Raw genomic sequence first — 17,545 nt, forward strand, 5'->3', positions numbered from 1 at the left:
CACTGATCACCACTGGCGTACTGATGGAGGGTGGGAGGGGGCTGGGGGGGGGATGCACTTGTCCCCCAAATGAAATTCAAACTTGGTTTATTTCTAATTCGATACCAGTAAATTACAAAATAATGTTACCGAAATTACATAATTTTGGGGGAATTTCCCTCTTTCCCTGCACTTGTCCCCAAATGAAATTCAAACTTGGTTTATTTCTAATTCGATACCAGTAATTTACAAAATAATGTTACCGAAATTACATAATTTTGGGTGAATTTCCCTCACTTTTTAGTAAATTATACTTGTCTATACGTTTGTTGGTAAATGACAAATTCCTAAATTTACAGTCAGGCAAGAAATATGCTAATGTAGAGGCCTACAAGTCATGTCAGGGCCCGCAAATCGGCGGGGTTCGGGGGCTCGAGCTCATATGGAAACGTTTGCTTGTATTTGTCTCATAAAAGAATCTGACCACGAACTGACTCCCACACGGTGTTGAGTGCTCAGGGGTCACAGGCCACTTTCTTCATCGGGCAGGTAGTTCCATTATGTGAATGGGTAAATTAACTATTACAAAATGAGGGGACCCATTACGTTGTACAATAGGGACACACATTGTTTTTATTGTGCAGAACATACTCTAACTCTAACAATAAAGTACAAAGAATAATAACAGGTGAATTAAATGCATAAACACCACAACACACCTGGGGAGGAAGCATTCATAAATTTGAATACATATAGTTGATAAACGACTCCGATGAAACTAGAAAACCAAAATGAAATTTGCGTTCTGGCAATTGGACTACAAAGAATGATAGCAGGTGAATGAAATGCTTCAACAGCAACACAAACACCTGGGAAGCTAGGAAGCATCCATAAATTTGAATAATTTAGTTGATATACCACTCCACATGTGGACGTTTGTTGGAGCAGAAAGCAGTGGATTCTTAAGCCCCTTTCACACCGGATCTGCGTAGAGTTGCGTAGTGTTGCGTACCGACTACGCCGAAGTTAAGCTGCGTACTCATGAATAAATTGATGCTTCGGCGTAGTCCCTGCGTAGGCTTGCGTACGATCGGCGTAGGGTTGCGTACGATCGGCGTAGGCACCGCGTACCTACGGCGTAGGCAATTGGCGTAGGGTTACGTACGCTTGCGTAGGCCTGGCGTAGGGTTACGTACGCTTGCGTAGGCCAGGCGTAGGGTTGCTTACGGTTGCGTACGGTTGCTTACTATGTGCGAAAATGCCATGTAAAAATGCAATAGACGCTTTGTAGGAGCTGCGAGTATTGCCATTGGCCCTTTATAAACATATATAATAAAAAAAAAAATGTTAAAAAGACAGTTCAATATGAACTGTGCAGTGTACAAATAATTGTTCATGTTATTACATGTGAACATAACTTGATCTTAGTATAATAATAACATTCTGACAAACTGTGACATCCAAGGGGCAGTGGGTCTCTTTTGCATGCGTGAAATAGGGCTGAAAGGCCAATTTGCGTAAAATAGTGAGTGTAGAAAATAACATTTATAAACCTGCCATAAGTTTTAATAGTAAAAAGTGCCATTTGGTACACGTTTTTGACCGTTAAATTTTCAGTTTTTTTAGTAGGTTTTAGCAACTGCTGAGGTTATTTTGCAGTAATGTTAATTTGTTCAAGATTTTATTTTCCAAAAAATGCAGACATTTTTGTTGATGTACTACATTATTGTACTATGTATCATTCAAAAATGTAATACATGAACTTTCTTTTGATGAACATTGCAAGGTCACGTGATGTGATTTGATACCTCAAAACGCCAACAAAAGAGAGCGCTTATTTTGATTTGTGAATAAATGTGGACAGAAGTCTGATATTTGTTGACTATATCCCTTTTTTCACTCATTTGTACAATATCATTCCATAACAGTTTCCTGAAAGTTTGAAGACGATATCTGTTGTCCTTGGTTCGTAGCGTATTTATGTGTGACAATGTAATGATATAAATGTTAGTCATTTATTAGATTTAAAGAAATACTTCTGACATACACACTCACTCAGTCTTACTAACAGAGTGAGACAAAATTATTTTTTTGCTCATTTCAATTAAACAAAATTATATTACAAACATACAAACAGGACCACAAACGTACACACAAGCAAACAAACCGACACAAATACATACAGATTTCCACAAAACATAATAACATTTCGCATGAGGCATCAGTTTATGAATCTTATCTCTGTTTATTATATCAACAGCCTGAGATGTCAATTATCACAAATTGAATAAACCATAACAAAACAAAACATGTCAGTCTGAAATACCTTGTAGTAGTACAAACAGAATTACAAGAAAGAATTATCAATGATCAATACCTGCCAAGTTTACATCCAGGTATATACCAAAAAAATCTTCATACCATACGTTTTTAATGCTTCGTCGGAATGGCGTAGGGTAGCGTAGGCTTGCGTAGGCTTGGCGTACAGTTGCGTAGGCTTGGCGTACAGTTGCGTAGTAAAGTCTACGCCGAAGGTACGCGAAAAAAATTAAACATGTTTAATTTTTTGCGTTCATCTCGCGTACCCATTCGCGTCCCTCCGCGTACAGTTGCGTAGGGTTGCGTACGATCGGCGTAGGGTTGCGTACGGTCGGCGTAGTCGCTACGCAACTCTACGCAACTCTACGCAACTCTACGCAAGGCCCGGTGTGAAAGCCCCTTTAACAACACGAACCCATTTAACAGAATGTCGGAACGTAAATTAAATTTGGCGCGGTTGGAAAATGCATCTTTCTATCCTGCGAATCTTATGGTACGATCCAGTAAGTTTAAACAGTAAAATGGGTCTTATTTTAAAATTACTCATTAAATAAAACCCAAAACTTCAGTGATATCAGCAAAAAATATGTTTTATCGTATTTAATAATTTAAAAAAAGATGTATAAACATTGTGAAAGTGTCGCATTTTACGATAAAAGACACCGATTTAGCAAAGATGACGTCATTAGTGCGCTTGCATCAGGGAATTCAAGGTCAAAAGGTCAATTCAGACCCTGATAAGTTATTGGTCGAGCCTTTTTGTTTCCTTTATTCCGACAAAATTATACAATCAATCAAAACAAGTTTGATACCAGAAGAAAGCTAACGATTAGTATTTTCATTAACCGCTTGCCCCAAAGTCTCTTGACCACAGTGAAACGAGTGAGAGCTTGCGAGAGCGGCCAAAGTGTGATTTAAACTCGCTATTTGCTCTTCTCCAACGCAAAAAGAGACGACATTGTGCTGGATAAATGTATTTATTCCTACCAAAGTACAGAAAATTTGCATATGGTCTTTTTATATTATACTTTATGAAATGTTACCTGAGTGATTTCCGGGCGCCCCAATGCTGGAAAGAAACGCATATTTTAGAAAACTTCACTTTTTCATGGAAAAATGCTTATTTGTTCTATGCACGCAAGTCAGATTGAGCGGATGATACAACGTTTCCATATGGCCCCCATGAAAAAGTATATTTTAAAGAGAAATAGAAAGAAAGAGAGGAAAAAAAAGAATAGTGACCTGCCAGTGTCCCCCAAAAATGAGGTATCAAAAAATGCTAATCTGACCGTGATTAATGCCTAAAACCCCTGAGCCTTTGGGGCTGTGTCCCCTGGATTCCACCTTTTACCGTACAAGGGTTCTGTAGGATCCTGAATACAATTAGCTCCAGATTATGGTGACGTGTTATGGGACTCAAGTAGACATGTTACAAAAATTACAGAACTGGGGGGGGGGGGGTGGCACAAAGATCCCAAGTCGAACTTAACTCAAAGTTGGACTTAAATATTACGGAGAGCCGTTTGTAGCCTTGAAATAAAATATATTCAAAAGCAAAAATTGAAGTTTTTTTGACTTTTCATAAATTCCACATCAAGAACATGAAATCTCCTTGATAATAGAAAACCAACCTTTTATGCCTTTGAAAATAACTTTTACAAAATATTTTCAAAGATGCTAACGGCTTTCCATAAAGTCCAACTTAGAGATAAGTTTAATTTAGAATCTTTATCGAAACACCCCCGACTGGTAGAATTATTCTTAAATTTAAATTATCTGAACATAAACCATGATATTTTAAATTCTGAAATTTTAGAAAATAGACAAGTTAGGCAAAGCTATTCTTTGTGGTATAACATATTTCACGATTTTACACCTATACATATTTGGAAGAAAAGTTTATTATTAAGACTAGTTAGAAGTACGATATTAATTTAGTTTTGGTAGTGAGCACTAATTTTTTGTTTGGCCCTCGAAAATTTGAAAAATCTCAACCTCCCCCCCCCCCCCCTTGGGGAGGGGCCTATCTCCCAAAAAAGGGTAAAATTAACGTTTTTTCCCTAAAAAGCTCAGGGGTTTTATACATCAAATTATCGTATCGTCGGATGAGCATAATTTTAAATCTATTATGTGACACTGGTAGGTCACGAATTTGCGTGGAGCCCAGGGGACAGAGCCCCCGGAAGCTCAGGGGTTTTCGGTAATAAATAACAATAAGATGGGCATATTTGGTATACCTTATTTGTGACACTGGCAGGACACAAATTGGTGTTCGGTCCAGGGGGCGGAGCCCTCAGAAGCTCAGGGGTTTTATACATCAAATTATCGTTGGATGAGCATAATTTAAAACCTTATTTGTGACACTGGTACGTCATGAATTCGCGTGGAGTCCAGGGGGCAGATCCCCCGGAAGCTCAGGGGTTTTGGGCAATAAATAACGGTAAGAAAATTTTTGTATACCTTATTTGTGACCTTGGCAGGACACAAATTGGGGTTCGGTCCAGGGGGCGGAGCCCCCAGAAGCTCAGGAGTTTTTAACATTACATTATCGTCAGATGTGCATATTTTTATACCTTATTTGTGACACTGGCAGGACACAATTTGGTCTTGGGTCCAGGGGGCGGTGCCCCCAGAAGCTCAAGGGTTTTATACATTAAATTATCGTCAGATGAGCATATTTTTATACCTTATATGTGATACTGGCAGGTCACGAATTGGCGTGGGGTCCAGGGGGCGGAGCCCTCGGAAGCTCAGGGGTTTGGGGAAATAAATTACTGTCAGATGAGCATGATTTTATACCTTATTTTTGACACTGGCAGGACACAAATTGGTATTGGGTCCAGGGGCGGAGCCCCAAGAAACTGAGGGGTTTTATACATTAAATTATCGTCAGATGAGCATATTTGATACCTTTTTTGTGACGCAGGTCAAAAATTGGCGTGGGGTCCAGCGGGCAGAGCCCCCGGAAGCTCAGGAGTTTTGGGTAATAAATTACTGTCAGATGAGCATATTTTGATACCTTATTTGTGAAACTGGCAGGACACAAATTGGTGTTGGGTCCAGGGGCGGAGCCCTCAGAAGCTCGCGCGGTTTATTCATCAATTTATCGTCAGATGAGCATAATTTTATACCTTATTTGTGACACTGGCAGGTAACTAATTGGCTTGGGGTCCAGGGGGCGGAGCCCCCAGAAGCTCAGGGGTTTTAGGAATTCTATAACGTTCAGACAAGCATGCAGGGGCCCGCCTTAGGGCCCCTGGTGGCGTCGAGAGGGTGGAGCCCCGGAAACTTAGGGGTTTTAGGCATTTAATTACGGTCAAATGAACATAATGATACCTTATTTGTGACACTGGCAGGACACTTATTGCCCCCCCCCCCCCTCTCCCTCGGATCCGCCACTGGATGGAAACACCCGACGGTGGCCTGTACTTATAGCGAAGAAGAAGAAGAAGGAAATAAAAAAAACGAGGCACCTGCCAGACGCGAGCTGCCCAACGGAGCTGCCACATGGACCTACTAGTACCGGTAGATCCATGGTGAAAGCAACTAGTCTGCAAGCACAAACCCTGGTCAGTCGTAAAAGTGAGTCTGCACTATAAGACTACCATAGGCCATGTACTGTAGCTGCTCCTGACACATATTGACACAACCTTCTTCTTCTTCTTCTTGATTTGATTTTGTTTGGCAATCAGTCACAGTTAGTTGTTGTTGTTGTTTTAATTTATAGGCGTTTTTCATTCAGAAGTGAATATTTACGCCTCTTCTCTCAGGATTTTTATTCCTTTAAAATTAGATCAGGGATATGTGAGTTAAACTCACATATCCCTGATTAGATTTACTTTTTTTGATATATAGATTTGGATAAATTGGATTTTTAAAAGCTAAACTTTTATTTAATGATGAAGAATTCAGTGGCTGGCGAGCAAAAGGCTTATCGGCTATATAGGACGCCCAAGGACCAACTCCTTAGGTAGGTAGGTAGGTTAGGCTTCTGTCAAGGCACAACGATTTGTTGATAAAGTGTCAAATTAGGGTCTGTGCCTGCAGACTAGAAAGCAACCCTCATCGCTTTGGCCGCGCCAGTAGGGTGAAGCTTTTCTTCACACACCTAATCGGAGATGAAGGTAGCCCATCCAATGTGTAAAAATTGCCAATTTGATAAGTGTAAAGATCGCATTGTACACATACAAACGCTATACTACACACACGCAATATATTCTTTGTGTATTGTATCCATCAGGCATGATCAGTGCAACGATGGCTGGCTAGTGGCTACCAATTAAAATAGGCATGGTGGTCGGAAATAATGAGAGTAGATGATGGAGGGGGGGGGGGGGGTAAAGCGCAGTACTTAGGGGCAAATCAAAGAATTATACTAAGACCTCACCTCATGTATGTTAGAAATTAAAACGTTATTATCTTCTTTTGAATTGCAATATATCCCCGCACCATAATTATAAGCAAGTCATGCATATATGCCTTTTCTCTGGGAAAGGGGGCATTAACTCTTTAAATACCAAATCACATCAACTATTCACCATTATGTCACCGTCATGTACATATTTTCTATGGATATCATTTTTCACGATCTCAACTTTTCACCACCCTAGCGTCATGTACATTAATTGTCTATGGATAAATGGTAATATTTATTCTTTTATTTTTCACCACCCTACACTACATTTTCACCACCCTACGCTAACTTTTCACCACCCTAGCGCCATGTACATTGTCTATGGATAAACTAGAATATTAACTCTTCACCACCCTACGCTAACTTTTCACCACCCTAGCGCCATGTACATTGGCTATGGATAAACTGGAATACTAACTCTTCACCACCCTACGCTAACTTTTTACCACCCTACCGTCATGTACATTGTCTATGGATAAACTGGAATATTAATTTTCACCACCCTACGCTAACTTTTCACCACCCTAGCGCCATGTACATTGTCTATGGATAAACGGAAATATTAACTCTTCACCACCCTACGCTAACTTTTCACCACCCTAGCGCCATGTACATTGGCTATGGATAAACTGGAATATTAACTCTTCACTACCCTACGCTAACTTTTCACCACCCTACCGTCATGTACATTTAGTATGGATAAACTGGAATATTAATTTTTCACCACCCTACGCTAACTTTTCACCACCCTAGCGCCATGTACATTGTCTATGGATAAACTAGAATATCAACTCTTCACCACCCTACGCTAACTTTTCACCACCCTAGCGCCATGTAGATTGGCTATGGATTAACTGGAATACTAACTCTTCACCACCCTACGCTAACTTTTCACCACCCTAGCGCCATGTACATTGTCTATGGATAAACTGGAATATTAATTTTCACCACCCTACGCTAACTTTTCACCACCCTAGCGCCATGTACATTGTCTATGGAGAAACTGGAATATTAACTCTTCACCACCCTACGCTAACTTTTCACCACCCTAGCGCCATGTACATTGGTATGGATAAACTGGAATATTAACTCTTCACCACCCTACGCTAACTTTTCACCACCCTACCGTCATGTACATTGTCTATGGATAAACTGGAATATTATTTTTTCACCACCCTACGCTAACTTTTCACCACCCTAGCGCCATGTACATTGTCTATGGATAAACTAGAATATTAACTCTTCACCACCCTACGCTAACTTTTCACCACCCTAGCGCCATGTACATTGGCTATGAATAACTGGAATACTAACTCTTCACCACCCTACGCTAACTTTTCACCACCCTACCGTCATGTACATTGTCTATGGATAAACTGGAATATTAATTTTCACCACCCTACGCTAACTTTTCACCACCCTAGCGCCATGTACAGTGTATGGAAAAACTGGAATATTAATTTTCACCCCCCTACACTAACTTTTCACCACCCTTTAGCGCCATGTACATTGACTATGGATAAACTGGAATATTAATTTTCACCACCCTTCGCTAAGTTTTCACCACCCTACAGCGCCATGTACATTGACTATGGATAAACTGGAATATTAATTTTTCACCACCCTACGCTAACTTTTCACCACCCTAGCGCCATGTACAGTGTCTATGGATAAACTGGAATATTAATTTTTCACCACCCTACGCTAACTTTTCACCACCCTAGCGCCATGTACATTTAGTATGAATAAACTGGAATATCAATTTTTCACCACCCTACGGTAACTTTTCACCACCTAGCTACAGCGTCATGTACATTGTCTATGGATAAACTGGAATATTATTTTTTCACCACCCTACGCTAACTTTTCACCATCCTAGCCATGTACATTGTCTATGGATAAACTGGAATATTAACTCTTCACCACCTTACGTTAACTTTTCGCCACCCTAGCGTCATGTTCATTGTCTATGGATAAACTGGAATATTTTTTCTTCACTACCTTACGTTAACTTTTCGCCACCCAATTACAATACAGTTTATTGAAGTTAAAACGGGTATTTTGTCCTATGCAGGAGCGGATCCAGCCGATGACAAGAGGGGGGGGGGGGGGGGGGGGGGCCCAAATCTTGAGAAAAAATTTGGCGCCGACTTGGTGTGTGTGTGTGTGTGTTGGGGGGGGGGGCAATTCGTGAGAGAATATTTAGCAGCGATTCATCCAGCCGGTGAATACGCAGGGGGGGGGGTGATGGAAAGGAGAACCACTAAATTTTTGCTGGTGTGGGCGAAAAAAAAAAATTGGGGGGAGGGGGGCCTGCTTTCGTTTTTTGTTTTAAAAAAAGGTTAAATTTGCGTTATTATCCTTTTTTTAAACAGTTTGTTGGGCTAGGGGGGGGGGGGGGCTAGGCCGGAAAAATCGCCACGTGGATCCGCGCCTGGTCCTATGTGCAGGCCAAAATAATGACGAGGTTAAATTCCAATGTAATTTGAAAGATAATAATAATTTAGAACTTCCCTTAACACCAAAAGGTTTGAAAATGTCTTTTTGTGAGAAAATAATGATCATTAGTTGTCGAATTGAATTTAGCGAGCACGCTCGTTAAATTAGTCTGATTTTTAGACCATTGTACCGAATGCTCAATGGTCATACATAATAGACAAATGTACATTTAGCGGATCCAGGGGGCCGAGCGGGCCTTGCCCCCCCCTCCCCCCCCCCCCGAAACAAAAAGGAGAGAGAGAAAAGGAAAGAAGGGAAAGGGAAAGAGGAGAGAAAGGGAAAGAGGAGAGAAAGGGAAAGAGGAGAGAAAGGGAAAAAAGAGGAAGAAGAAAAGAAAAGAGGGAAGAAGGAGATTGGGGGGGGGGGGCAAAAGGACTTAGCCTCCCAGGCTATTGCCTCCCAGGCTGTTGTCTCCCAGGCTGTTGCCTCCCCCCCCCCCCCCCCCCAATCAAAAAATAAAAGAGAAGGAAGGAAAGGGAAAGAAAAAGGGAAAGAGGAGATAAAGGGAAGGAAAAAAGAGGAAGAAGAAAAGAAAAGAAGGGGGATATCAGTTGCAATTTTTCCTGATCGGGGGAGGCAAAAGGCCCTTGCCTCCTCCCCCCCCCCCCCTCCCCCCCCCCGGAAAAAAAAAGGAGAGAGAGAAAAGGAAAGAAGGGAAAGGGAAAGAGGAGAGAAAGGGAAAAAAGAGGAAGAAGAAAAGAAAAGAGGGAAGAGAAGGAGATCGGGGGGGGCAAAAGGACTTGCCTCCCAGGCTGTTGTCTCCCAGGCTGTTGCCTCCCTCCCCCCCCCCCCCCCCAATCAAAAAATAAAAGAGAAGGAAGGAAAGGGAAAGAAAAAGGGAAAGAGGTGATAAGGAAGGAAAAAGAGGAAGAAGAAAAGAAAAGAAGGGGGGTATCAGTTGCAATTTTTCCCGATCGGGGGGAGGCAAAAGGCCCTTGCCTCCCCCCCCCCCCCCCCGTCCCCCGCGTTAAAAAAAGAGAAGGAAGGAAAAGGAAAAGAGGAGAGCTAAAAGGGAACAAAAAAGAGGAAGAAGAAAAGTAAAGGGAGAAAAGAAGGGGAGAGCAGTCAACAATGTGTGGAGCGGAGTGGGGGCCAAAATGATCTTTCCCCCCCCCAGGCAAACTTAAAAGAGAGAGAAGGAAGGAAGGGAAAGAGGAGAGAAAGGGAAAGAACAAAGAAAGAATGAAGAAAGGTAAGGGATATCAGTTGTAATTTTTCATCACTTTTAAGTAAATTGTACTTTTTTATGCGTTTGTTGGAAAATGACAAATTCCTAAATTTACAGCCAGGCAAGAAAATGCTTCATGAGATGCCTACATGTCAGGGCCCGCGGAACGGCGGGGATCGGGATCCTCGAGCCCCCCCCCCCCCCCCCCCCCACTTTTTTTGAAAAAGTATATTAGAGAGAAATAGAAAGAAAGAGGGCAAGAAATAAAAATAGTTAACTGCCAGTGTCACATTATAATGAGGTATCAAAATCTGCTCATCTGACCATGATTAAATTAAATGCCTAAAACCACGAGGGCTCTGCCCCCTGTATTCCACCTAGGGCCCTAAGGCAGGCCCTTAGATGCTCATTTGACAGTAAGTAAACGCCTAAAACTCCTGAGCTTCCGGGGCTCTGCCCCCTGACCCTAACCAAAAGCCCCAAAGGCGGGCCCCTTGATACTCATCTGACCGTAAATGAGTGCCTAAAACCCTTGAGCTTCCGGGTCTCCGCCCCCTGAACCCCACGCCAATTAGTGACCTGCAAGTGTCACAATTAGGTATCAAAATAATGCTCATCTAACCGTAATTAAATGCCTAAAACCCTGAACTTCCGGGGCTCTGCCCCCTGGACCCCGCCTAGGGCCGAAAGGCGGACCCCTGAATGCTAATCTCAGTAATCTGACCGTAAATTATTGCCTTAAACCCCTGAGCTTCCGGGGGCAGACAAGGTACCAACATAAGTTTCATCTGACCGCATGCGCGTAGCCAGGGGGGGGGGGGGGCGGTGGGGTGGTCCCCCAAAAAACACGTAGCGCGGGAGCGGGGGGAACTGAATTTAGACAAGGATTAAGGGTCGACAACGGTACAACGAATCGTCTTCTTTCTCTAATGATTTAATGAAACGTAAAAGCGTCCGCGCTTCGCGCAAGAGGGGGATAATAAATTCAGAGGAGGATTATTTTTGAGAGCGATCCAACGAATCGTCTTCTTTCTCTAAATTTAATGAAACATCGAAGCTTCCGCACTTCGCGCGGGAGGGGGGGGGGGGAACTGAATTTAGCCAAGGATTAAGAGTCGAGAACGGTACAACGAATCGTCTTCTTTCTCTAATGATTTAATGAAACGTAAAAGCTTCCGCGCTTGGCACGGGAGGGGGAAACTAAAGTTAGACAAGGATTAAGAGTCGAGAACGATACAACGAAACGTCTTCTTTCTCTAATAATTTATTGAAATGTCAAAGCTTCCGCGCTTCGCGGAGGAGGGAGGGGGAAACTAGCCCCTCCTTGCACCCACCCCCCCCCCCCAATTACGTCACTGCTGGTCACCATAACGTACCAATATTTGGCTCGCATGATTTCAAATTTGGCCCCCCCCCCCCCCCTAAGAAATCCTGGATCCGCGCCTGCATGTAGACAAATGCTCGTGTACCCCTTACAGCTCTATTTATTACCAAAGCAAGTCAATCATTCACTCAATAGCGTCTGACGGTGAAGTCTTAAAAGTAAACAGGTTTCCTTGCATAATTTGAATTCTATAGGACACTGCTGACAGATAGGACATACGTGACATATTCACAATTCCTGCAAAGTTCTTCAGACTTTCATGTTGGCTGAAAAAGAGAGCATGGGATTCAAACAAAACCTTTAAGAGATTTATTATTTCCGATCGGTGGGTTTATGTATAAGCATGCAATTGCTCCACGAGGATGAACTGAAATAAACAGTTGCGATCCCCTTCTGTCGCAATTAAAACAAAAAAACTATAGTGCTTGATATGAAGACGGGTGAGATACTGTAACAATGAAACAGTCCTCTTTATTTAACAGACTATCAAACAAATTATAAAACTTGCACTCTCCAAAATATTATCGTCAATAATTTAAAATTCTATTGTACTAGCCTGTATATCTTTTTCTAATACAACTGTAGAGAAAACATATATTGTAACATTCTGTAATATGTGGAATATATTTTACAAATAAACCTCAATATACCTGGCAAATGCGCAATTACACCTTGTTCCCGAAATATTTTGCGGTACCGCAAGACCCTATGCAGGTACATGGAACTGGAAAACTGTTGATTCGTCGGAAGTTTGCAACTTGAATGGATCTTATTTCAGTCGTTATGAATTCAAGAGAATCGGAAATGAACGGCGAAATTGTTGTGCTGTTTATGTAGGACCTCCACACAATACTTAATTCCAAAGGGATGACAACATAATGAAGCACGAAGGCAAAGCTGGTCTCGTAAATGTCTTTAATAATATGTGGTTTTCATTGTGACTTGGTTGCCATGTCTAATGTTTTAAACATGTGCACAGCTGCATTTGAGATGTAAACTGACTGTACAACATTGAATTTATCTCCCATATAATTATACTAGAGAGAATGTGAATAACAACGAATTTGTTAACAAGTTTGTGTTGTCTTGGTCTACAGAACACTATATTAAATGTCTGCAAAGGCGGTGGTAAACATGAGATGGAGAGGGAGGAGTTAATTGTGATAAATCGTTATTGAGCGAAGTAATTAACATTTTGAGTATACTAGTAAGAAAAATAAACTCGTATGAGAGTTTAAAAGCGTACATGCATGATTGTGTATATAAACGTAAACAGACATACAATAAAATGGGCAAATACCATTAATCCCTTTTCCATAACCAACAGGCTCATTTGACACATGCTACAGAATGCAAGGAAGCTCCTTCTGTTGATGTTGTTTGTTTGAAACGTTGTCTTATCTTATTTATGTCGTGTATAATTATGGGAAAAGTGTTTGTACTTTAACATGTTAATACGTTTCCTGATCATGTACTTGACAGTACGTCATATATGCAGGCCGATTTGCAATGGTAAAAGGATGTTTGTGTCGGCTAACATCATCATTATGATCTCTTCAAAATTGAAATTAATGTACAATCTTGTACAGTATCTGAATGTAATACTTTCCCAGTTGCTAACTATGAATGTCATAGGCACGAAAGGTAATGGTAAATGAGCAAAGAGACGCACTTTCGTCGCAACTTTCTTCTCTAATAGATAAGTTTGATATTACCATCTATATCATAGGCGCCGGAAGTGGGGCAGGGGGGGGGGGGGGGGGACAAAACGCATTTTTGCCCCCCCCCCCCCTCCAAAAAAAAAAAAAAAAGCAGTAAAAGAGTAAACATGGTTTGTATTTTTAACCCAAAAGAACATAACAATAATAAAATCCTGAATTAAATCATATGTACAATTCCATTCAAAGAAAAGAAAAGTTCACAGGAATTAAATTTCATAAACATTGCGCATGCCACCTATACGGTATTTATCAATGGAGGTCTTTATAATAGCGATACGCGCATATCGTGGACATATTGTGCGAGAATGGGAAAGCGTGTCTGTTTTTTTGTTATATAGGGGTGAGAAGACATGAGCCCCCGAACGCTGGCGTACTGATGGGGGGGGGGGTGTATTTCTTATTTGATACCAGTGATTTACAAATGTTGTTGTTATGACATGATTTTCCGGTATTTTTTCTCCATTTTGTTGTAAGTCTTACCTTTTTATGCGTTTGTTGGACGATAAGAAATTCCCAAATTACAGTCGAGCGAAAAATACGCTTATTTAGAAGCCTTTATGTCATGGCCTGCAAAGTGGCTGGGCTCGAGCCTCCCCCCCCCCTCACTTTTTGAAAAAGTATGTTAAAGAGAAAAAGAAAGAAAGACGGAGAGAAAAAAATAAGTGACCTGCCAATGTCACAAATAAGGTATAAAAAATGCTCACCTGACTGACCGTAATTAAATATCTTAAACTCCGGAACTTACGGGGGCTCCGCCCCCGAACCCCACCAAGGGCCTTAAGGCGGTCCCCTTGATGCTCATCTGACCGTAATATACCTAAAACCCCTGAGCTTCCGGGGGCTCTGTCCCCTGGATGCTCATCTGACCGTAATTAAATACCTAAAAACCCCGAGCTTTCAGGGGTTATGCCCCCTAGACCCCACCAATGTCCCTAAGGCGGGCTCCTGGATGCTCATCTGACCGTAATTAAATACCTAAAAAACCCAAACTTCCAGGGGCTCTGCCCCCTGGATCCCACCAAGGGCTCTAAGGTGGGCCCCTGGATGCTCATCTGACCGTAATTAAATACCTAAGCCCCTGAGCTTCCGCGGGCTCTGCCCCCTGGACCCCACCAAGGGCCCTAAGGCGGGCCCGTGGATGCTCATCTAATCGTAATTAAATACCTAAAACCCCTGAGCTTCAGGGGGCTCTGCCCCCTGGACCCACTATAGGGCGGGCCCCTGGATGCTCATCTGACCGTAGTTAAATATTAAAACCTCTGGGCTTCTGGGGGCTCCCACCCCCCCCCCCCCCCTGGAACACGTCAATGGCCTTAAAGAGGGCCCCTGGATGCTCATATAACCGTAATTTAATACCTAAAACCCCTGTGCTTCCGGGGGCTCAGCCCCTTGACCCCCCCCCCCCTACCGAGGCTCATGCCCTGGACCCTACGCCAATTTACGCTCTACCTGATCGTTAATACTCCACTTTGAAAAACGTTCCGCGGGAGCTGCATGTAACGTGTAAGACTGGTGGTGATGCAGATTTTTCGTCTGCCCACCCCCCCCCCCCCCTTTCCGAACGTTCTTTCTCATTACGTCACTGCCCCTGGAAGGTGAGCCCCCTGGAATGTTTGCACACCCCCCCCCCCCCCCCCCAATCCCAAACTGCTTCCGGCGCGCCTGATCTATGTAGTACTAGTACTGATTCTTTATTCTAAAGTTGCCATGTATTTCCGTAGAGGCTATGTCTACGAGAACGAAGAAGAGAAAATAGAATTGAAAGGAAATACAAGTCATGTATGCATTGCCATTACCTGTAATTTCTCAATAAATGTTTATTAGTTTTCGAAATATTCTGGTGTCCGCAGTCTAAATATTGTTTTCAAACTTCATATGTGTATCATTGTAATTCTTATCATTGTGAGAATTTCATGAGAGCTTGTCCCCGTCTCATAGAGTTACGATTGATCCAAATCAATCGTAAGTCCTCCAATCAATCGCAAGTTTGCAGTCTCCACTCACTGGGGAAAAGGGGCGGCCGAGCGACTTCGAAAGTGGGGGGGGGGGGGGACGGGGCACCAAGAAAAAAGGACACTTTCTGAAGAAAAAAGGCACCTAGGCTACAAAGGGAAACCTCAAAGCGAAAATAAACATTGTTTAGACTTCGGTATATACCCCTACATTATGTTTACATTATCAGGGATGATTTCAATATTTGTTTCACCTTATACACCATACAAGATATTGCATAATGCATCATGCTTTTTAAGTTGGGTGTGATGGTCTGAACATTTATTTGCGAGCGAGGAAAAGTGTTAAGATTTGTGAGGTCGCAGTGAGAAAAATTACATCTTATAAAGAGGAAAAAACCCAATCCTGATAGGGTTATAAGTACATTCTGATAACGGAAGACTGAAAAGACCTTAGATAATTAACATAAGTATATTTTGATTTGATTATATTTTCTTCTGCATTCGTGTAATTATACAGTTTTTCGATAACAATAATAATATAAAGTACAATAAGTATTTTTCTGACAATGAATCATAAATTAGCAAATACATATATATATATATATATATATATATATATATAAACTGTCATAAATACTAAGTTTCCTCAAACATTATAAAACATTATAAAATTATTTGCGGAAGAAGGACTGTCATTGTAAGCAGATTGCTTGATAATACGACAGCCCCAGACAAAAACTCATGAATATATTAACACATATTAAGCAGAAACGGATAGGTAATTGAAAATACAAATTTCGATGATGGTGATATTGACAATGCAGATGAGGATGATGATGATGATAATGATTCGAATGAAAAAAGAGATGACATGACAAAGAATGAAGAGTTGACACAGAAATTCTATCTTGAGTATTCTGATAATAACATCGTTTTAACTTTGGCCTTAAATGAGTAGAGTGAGCAGGCCCGTAGCCACGGGGGGGGGGGGGGAGCACGTGCCCCCCCCCCAAAAAAATTGAACTTTTTTAGACCCCTCCCCAGAACGTCGATCAATTACATGTATGTGCCCCCCCCCCCCCAAAAAAAAAAAAAAAAAAAAAAAAAAAAAACTCTGGCTACGGCCCTGAGAGGGAGCAACATGATTTAATAGAATGATTATGGGAGAGAGTTCCATAGGTCAGGACCATGGTGTCTTATGGATTTATTTCGGGTTTACTAGAGGAAAATTTGAGGAATTACGAGTAGGGTAAGAGTGAATAGCTTTATTCATAGTGTAAAAGTTTTGAAATGAAAGAGGGAGCATATTATTTAAATACTTAAACATGATCAGTAAACATTGTAGCGAATTTATGTCGAATACTGTAAGGGTTTTCAGTTTGTAAAATATTGGACTTGTGTGAGATAAATATGGTGAACCAGTACATAATACGAAGGGCTTTCTTTTGCAATAAATAAATAGAGTTGATTTTGATTTTGGCGCTGGTGGCCCATACTAAATTGCAATATGTTATATACTGTAATATCAATGAATTATAAAGCATAACAAGCGGATAACATGAGATTAATTTCTTCATTCAAAATCGTTTCAAAATTAAAGTAAGTTCATTGGCTGCATGTATCTCTTTCAAAAAGTGTTTGAACTAACTATAACAATCCCATTGTTGTCTTGATGTCTTGATTTGAAATGTCTTGATTTGTAACTGTCCCTTATTACCTACACATGTAGGTAATGAGAGACCTTTGGTGATGACGTCATAACTTATTTTTATCTTATTAATCAGTTACATCATGACCACAATTTTGTTTCCCAATAAAGAGAAGAAGTTACTGAAGAGAAAACAAAACTTTCTGTATGTGTAACATTTTTCATGTTTATGTAAATTATGGAAATGTACTTAAGGGTCTCCAATTCCCCACACCTACCCTAGTACTAGAGATTAAAGAGGGCACTTACGAGAATAGAAAATGGACACTTATTGCAAAGGAAAATGGGAACTTGTCGAAGGAAAAGGGGCACGTGTCAAAATAAAAGGGGCACTTATCAGTGTAAAAGGAGCACCTATCCTATGTAAAAAGGGGCACTTTTCGGGTGCTTGAAAAAGT

This window comes from Strongylocentrotus purpuratus, unplaced genomic scaffold (genome assembly GCF_000002235.5).
Source record: "Strongylocentrotus purpuratus isolate Spur 01 unplaced genomic scaffold, Spur_5.0 spur5_scaffold_4, whole genome shotgun sequence".
Lineage (NCBI taxonomy): Eukaryota > Metazoa > Echinodermata > Echinoidea > Camarodonta > Strongylocentrotidae > Strongylocentrotus > Strongylocentrotus purpuratus.